The sequence below is a fragment of the Procambarus clarkii genome, unplaced genomic scaffold, assembly GCF_040958095.1.
Source record: "Procambarus clarkii isolate CNS0578487 unplaced genomic scaffold, FALCON_Pclarkii_2.0 HiC_scaffold_993, whole genome shotgun sequence".
Lineage (NCBI taxonomy): Eukaryota > Metazoa > Arthropoda > Malacostraca > Decapoda > Cambaridae > Procambarus > Procambarus clarkii.
In genome coordinates, this window is record NW_027190025.1 from 354 (window position 1) to 7,922 (window position 7,569).

General features: G+C 44.8%; 1 non-coding gene across 1 annotated transcript; it reads left to right on the forward strand.

The window, feature by feature from the left end:
• Positions 1–5,404: 5,404 nt before the first annotated feature.
• Positions 5,405–5,523, forward strand: LOC138361907 (5S ribosomal RNA). The gene has a single exon (XR_011227270.1). It is a non-coding gene; the product is annotated as a 5S ribosomal RNA (ribosomal RNA).
• Positions 5,524–7,569: the final 2,046 nt, after the last annotated feature.

The window sequence follows — 7,569 nt, forward strand, 5'->3', positions numbered from 1 at the left end:
AGCATCATCATGCCACCCAAGGCATCTGGAAAGGCTGCCAAGAAGGCCGGAAAGGCCCAGAAGGCCATTGCCAAGGGCGATAAGAAAAAGAAGCGCAGGAGGAAGGAGAGCTACAGCATCTACATCTACAAAGTGCTGAAGCAGGTCCACCCCGACACTGGTATCTCTTCCAAAGCCATGTCGATCATGAACTCGTTCGTGAACGACATCTTTCGAGCGCATCGCCGCCGAGGCTTCTCGCCTGGCCCACTACAACAAGCGTTCCACCATTACCAGTCGGGAGATCCAGACGGCTGTAAGGCTCCTGTTGCCCGGAGAACTGGCCAAGCACGCCGTCTCTGAGGGCACTAAGGCCGTCACCAAGTACACCTCCTCCAAGTAAACGGCTTACTTACTGCCCTGTGGTGGTGGCTTGGCCTCAAACCAACAAACTCGGCTCCATTGGAGCCACACTTTAATTTCTAAAGAGATTGTGAGTGTTAGACACCAATACTATTATAACAAAAACCTCTGTCACTGAAAGCAAATAGCTATAAAATGAGAATATTTATGAAACTGTCTGTGTGTGTTTCTCTCTCTCAGTCTCTGTCTGTCTGTCTGTCTGTCTGTCTGTCTGTCTGTCTGTCTGTCTTGTCTGTCTGTCTGTCTGTCTGTCTGTCTGTCTGTCTGTCTGTCTGTCTGTCTGTCTGTCTGTCTCTCTCTCTCTCTCTCTCTCTCTCTCTCTCTCTCTCTCTCTCTCTCTCTCTCTCTCTCTCTCTCTCTCTCTCTCTCTCTCTCTCTCTCTCTCTCTCTCAACACATATAAGCACTCGGTATCTTTTTTTCTAGAGATTAGAGATTCATTGTTATGTTCCACATTAGGATTACTATGCAGGCCACCCTCTTAGGTTTGAAAATGTCAAGAAAACGGTTAATTTAAAATGTCATCTCCTAACTTAACAGATTAAGCCAGAGGACCGAAAACAGAATAAAACAGGACTGGACAGTATGTCACTTATACAAGCTGCTTTTATTTCTAGTACAGTATGACAATTTTTATTTTGGGGGGGGGGGGGTGGGTGATCCTTGACAGTGCATAAGAGCGAAAAGCGACGGCGTTTTGTTTGTAAGAGAACAGGTTGTACTACAAATGACTTGATTTATTGATATCACGTGTATGTATGACACCTAAATTAGTGTATTTGTTTATTTATTTATTTATTTATTATATGTGTAGATGAAGGTTAATTCATATGACTGATGCTAGGAATGTCTGAAATCTCCTTAGAAGGATATTTTGGCCCTGAGAAGGGCCGAGTTTGGTGTATACTAGGGTGGTCGATTTAGCTTATGCACGCTCTCCACGGATACGGCGAGCAAGCTGAATGTCCTTTGGCATGATGGTGACACGCTTGGCGTGGATGGCACAGAGGTTAGTGTCCTCGAAGAGACCGACCAGGTAAGCCTCGGATGCCTCCTGTAAAGCCATGACGGCAGACGACTGGAAGCGAAGATCGGTCTTGAAGTCCTGGGCAATCTCGCGCACCAGACGCTGGAAGGGAAGTTTCCTGATGAGCAACTCGGTGCTCTTCTGGTAACGACGGATCTCACGCAGGGCGACCGTTCCGGGCCTGTAACGGTGAGGCTTCTTCACACCCCCTGTGGCAGGAGCAGACTTGCGTGCTGCCTTGGTGGCCAGCTGCTTACGAGGAGCCTTGCCTCCCGTGGACTTGCGAGCAGTCTGCTTGGTGCGAGCCATGGTGAACAACTGTGGTTTGTGATGGCCGGATTAAACGGATTAAAAAGTCCATAGAGCTGGCAAGCAGGGGATGGAAGAACGGGGCGAGGTTGCAGAAATCTTGAGCAAGGATCTGGAGATGAGGTGAAGAGGGGAGATGAAAGATCGGTGGCCCAACCACCGTGGATTTGAGCTTGATCAGATGAAAGTAGAATTGAGTGGGGTGTCATTTGCAATACACACAGAGGCCGGGAACGCAAGCAGCTGGCAGTGGAGGTTTGATGTCGGATGATGTTAAGTCAGTTCGTTAGGAGTCTTCTTTCTTGTTGATTTCACCAAACTTTGATCGTTGTTCTTTTTTTGGGCTTGTCGGTCTTGGTGGTCCGTGTTGATGCTTGAAGGTGATCTTTCCTTGGGGGTGATGGTGTACCGACAGATACGTCCTCATCCGATTCATCAGATGAGTGAGGAGCAGGGGTGTTGACACGCTGGAATTTTTGCTTATATACGCCGTCTCGAGGCGCTTGCTCGAGCGCCATTGGCTGCTCGACTCGCCTACGTCACCCCGTTGCCCCTCCCCTCCTTCCTCTGGCTGCAGCCAACAGGCGGCTCACCTCAATCACTATTATCGCTGATTTTGCTCTATTTTTTGGATTTGTGCAAAAGTCATTTCACAGGGACGTGAAACAGACGAGTAGGCAACTGCAGTTTTGAAAGCGTTGTGAGAAAGCCGTGTCTACTCGACCACAAGCGTAAAGTAAGGGCAGGCAGGAGTTGCAATGCTACTAGTACGTCCGCTTGATGGGATATAGTCGGGAAATCGTGCGGGCATTCGATCAATTCGATTCACACAACTACAACACCATGACTGGACGCGGCAAGGGAGGCAAGGGACTCGGAAAGGGTGGCGCCAAGCGTCATCGTAAGGTGCTACGTGACAACATCCAGGGCATCACCAAGCCCGCTATTCGTCGCTTAGCTCGTCGTGGCGGCGTCAAGCGTATTTCGGGTCTCATCTACGAAGAGACCCGTGGCGTCCTGAAGGTGTTCCTCGAGAACGTCATCCGTGATGCTGTAACCTACACGGAACACGCCAAGAGGAAGACCGTCACTGCCATGGACGTGGTGTACGCTCTGAAGCGCCAGGGTCGTACCCTCTACGGATTCGGCGGATAAGAGCTTGGCTAATCCATCGATTCCACCCACCACCACCTCAAAACGGGACCTAATTAGGTCCCTATACTTTTTTACTGAAGGGCTTAATAGACGATAACATAAATTGTTTTGATATCAGCTAGCACATTGGGTCTTATGAAATCTATTTTTTATCCTCGCATGCTTAAAGGGACTCTGATTGGGGAGGGGGGGGGGGGGAAGGTTTGTTACGTTATATACTAGCAGAGCAGGATCATTGGTGGGGAGGGGGGGGGGTGTGAGGGGGAGAGAGAGAGAGAGAGAGATCTTTCCCAACTCTTCCTTTTTACATGAGGGAGCTACCCGTTTTATTCATTTTATCCTTCTCAGAGCTGTTTTGATAGTATCCAAATGATGGTAAATGAAAAGGGAGGACACGAATATTTACCCAGAATTCAGGACTGGCAATCGATATGCATGTTTGAGTGAGAATCTTTTTCTCTCTCAACTTAGGTATACGTTTATGTCGTACCTAAAAGCGAGAACCACACTATTGGGACAAGTATGCAAGGCCCAATTTTCCTAACAAGCACAGTTAATTTTGTTATTTTCGAACATTTCTTTCCAAATTGGTTTATCCAATTAACAGTATTATATTAAGATCATGAATTGCTGGGTTAGGTTAGGTTAGATTAGCTTAGGTTAGGTAGGTTAGGTTAGGTTAGGTTAGGTTAGCTTAGCTTAGCTTGGGTTAGCTTAGGTTAGGTTAGGTTAGCTTAGCTTGGGTTAGCATAGGTTAGGTTAGGTTTGATTACATTTCTATGTTAGATTTAACTCAAATTCAAAACAATTGCCAGTCATTCGGCTTGTTAGTCAACTTGCCTCTAATAGGGGCAATTTGTCTAACAAGACTATTTAGTTTTGTGTGTATATATATATATATATATATATATATATATATATATATATATATATATATATATATATATATATATATATATATATATATATATATATATATATTATTATAGCTTCAAGACTCTGAACCAATATAGAAGCATCAAGAGGAAGTGCTTGTGTTATGGGCCAATAGGCCTTCTGCAGTTACTTCCATTCTTATGTTTTTATTCCCATTGGTTCGTGTTTTATCTTGTGTAAATGTCAATCACCTTACCCAAAACTTTGGTACCATATCACCTCACCCATGTATGTATGTATATATATATATATATATATATATATATATATATATATATATATATATATATATATATATATATTATATATATATATATATATATATATATATAATATACAGAGTAAATCTACCCCAAAAGTAATGATTTATTTGTCTACAAAACTAAACTCTTTTTTGGAATCATATGAGGCCCCTCCACTGAGGGGGGAGGCCTGGATGTTTATTGTCATGTGTATTCATGCTGCTTGCATGTCGTCGTTTATTTTGCCTTTGTTGTTTTTTTGACAGCTTTCTTTGCCTTGGGTGGTTTGGGAGATTTTGAAGCTCTCTTTATTTTGGGCTTTTTGTTCCCAACAACAAGCTGCTGCTGCTGCTTCTTTTCAAGGCTGTAGGTGGTTTGTTGCTTGTGGCGGCTTTCTTGGGAGTTACCACGGCCTTCTTTGCTGCTGTAGATGGTTTCTTGGTTGTGGTGGCTTTCTTGGGAGTTAGAACGGCCCTCTTCTCTGCTACGGCCAGCTTGAATGATCCACTAGCTCCACTTCCCTTGGTCTGAACAAGAATGCCGTCAGCCACTGCTTTCTTGAGAAATCTTCGGATGTAAATGGCGATCTTGGCAGCCTCGACTTTGTTGTTGGCAACAACGTACTTCTTGATTGCTTGTAGAGACGAGCCCTTACGGTCTTTGAGTGCTGCGACCGCGGCTAGAACCATTTGACTAGTTTTTCGGGTGAGCAACCTGGACGCGAGGTTTCCTGGTGGTGGCCACCACAGCAGCAGCAGCAGCCGCAGCCTTCTTGGTAGGCTTTGCTTCTACCATGATGATGATGAACCAACCAAGGTGATGAGAGACGCTCAGACAGTCACGGGGGAATGATGCTGCCGCCGCTTGAGCCGAACCTATTTATGTGCCGGCACGGTACAGAAGCTGCAACCTGGCAACTCGTCCACCAATCACGACGGTTGGTTTTACGGCTCCGAAACCTGGATCCCATATCTTCTCTAAAATAGAAGCATTTGTTCATGTTCTTTGTAAAAGTATCATAAAGCAGGACAGATGAGACAAATATCATAAAAACTGAAGAGCAGATGAGCACACACATGTTTGTATTACAAAAGAAAATCCACAAATTCATTAGAAATTGGCAGGGCAGGCTGAGGAAGTAGGTAGATGTAAAATGTCTGTAAATGGCGAAAGAACATAAACCCAAGACTGAATAAACGATGTTAAATATCCATGCCAAGGAGACAAAAATATGTTAGGATACAATTACCATTAAGACACCACAAGCAGGTCCGTATCCTGCCGCGATGACTTAAAAGAGTTGGTTATTAGCCACAATGTGTAGGCAGTCTCATGCCAACGGCCACACCACGTTGAGAACACCGCTTCTCGTCCGATCAGCGAAGTTAAGCAACGTTGGGTTTGGTTAGTACTTGGATGGGTGACCGCCTGGGAACACCAAATGCTGTTGGCAATAATGTTTTTTGTTTTGTTTTGTTTTGTTTCGTTTGTTTTTGTTTGAATGGCTGGCTCCACGGGAAATTCACGGAGTTGTGTGGAATAAGGCCTGGTAAAATGAATTAATATGTATGTCATGTTTAAAACAAACTCGCTTAATATAGATATTGTGTGAGGCTTTATACAAAAACAAACAACCAAAACAAAACATGTTGTATATATATATATATATATATATATAGCTTAATCCGGGTTTGAACTCGCAACTCCAAGAATACGCATCACTTATATACACTTTACCACTGGACCACTGCTGCAGGACACTAGCTTGATGCTGAGGTATCAATTTAATGACGTAAATGCCATTTCCACAAATAAATGATAATTAAAAAGTATTTGTATGTACAAATCTTTTCTGTTTAAAAGGCTACAATATCAGTTACTGATATAATTTGTGTTAATGTTTCTATACCCACAGAAGGCATATTTTTGCTTATATGTAAAGGGTACGGAGAAGGAATCCACAGACCATCATTCCCCTCCCCTTCCCTCCCCACCCCCCCCCCCCACCCCCCCCACCCCCAACTCCCACCTACTACCACCACCACCACCACCACCAATCACCACCAATCACCACCAATCACCACCACCACCAATCACCACCACCACATCTAACCGAAAACCCCCTAACACATCAACCCTCCCCCAATCAACAGGCGAAATAATAACCCTCAAATGCCTGCCTGCCTGCCTGCCTGCAAGCCAATACTAACGGTCTTCTCAGAAAGAAAATCTCTTTGTATCTGTATTACTTGATGAAATGTATGATTCTAATAATGAAAATAAATTTTGATGTCGGTTGTATGAGCATAATGACCAATATGCACATGATATGAATGAATTAAATAGTGTAGTTTTAAGTAATTAGGTTGTAGACACATTAAGCGGATATGATATTTGACGCGTCCAGAACTGGTGATTTTTGGTTTAGTTTTAAATGCACCACCACCACCACCACCACCACCACCATTGCTTCCCCAGAGCCTAATTAAGGACCGGTAAAAGGAGTCAATATGTATGTCATCTATAAAACCAAAGAATGAATAAAAAAAACACACACACAAACCTACATAATAGTATTAGGAAGATTGTATGGCAAAAAAAAAAAGTATTATTCCCATTGGGTCGTTTGAACTCGCGACTTCCAAAACACCAGCCACACACCTTACAACCCAGCCACCATAGAGTTGGTATAATTGTGCAACTTTAGTTATAAAAGTAAAGTTTTCTCACATTGTATTGATAACTTAAAGGATTTTTTTTTTATTTTGCATGTACAAATCTTATTGTCTGTTCTATGAAAAGGCTTGATGTAAATTATGTATTTTTGAATGATTGAATTGTAGGCACATTAAGCGGATTCGATATTTGATATATCCAGAAAAGGCGATTTATGTTCAGTTTTAAAATGCATCACCGTTAACGCTAAAGGACTGGTAAAATGACTCGATGTTTGTCATTTTTTAAAATAAACACTAAAACAAGGCCCTTAACATATATAATGTTTGAATATAAATTGAATGCATATAAATACAAAGTGGGAGTGGCTGGCTGGCTGGCTGGCTGGCTGGCTGGCTGGCTGGCTGGCTGGCTGGCTGGCTGGCTGGCTGGCTGGCTGGCTGGCTGGCTGGCTGGCTGGCTGGCTGGCTGGCTGGCTGCCTGCCTGCCTGCCTGCCTGCCTGCCTGGCTGCCTGGCTGCCTGCCTGCCTGCCTGCCTGCCTGCCTGCCTGCCTGCCTGCCTGGCTGCCTGCCTGCCTGCCTGCCTGCCTGCCTGCCTGCCTGCCTGCCTGCCTGCCTGCCTGCCTGCCTGCCTGCCTGTCTGGCTGCCTGGCTGCCTGGCTGCCTGCCTGCCTGCCTGCCTGCCTGCCTGCCTGCCTGCCTGCCTGCCTGCCTGCCTTGCCTTGCCTTGCCTTGCCTTGCCTTGCCCTGCCTTGGCTGCAGCTGGCTGGCTGGCTGGCTGGCTGGCTGGCCGTAAATCAACTCTTAACAACACCACACCACA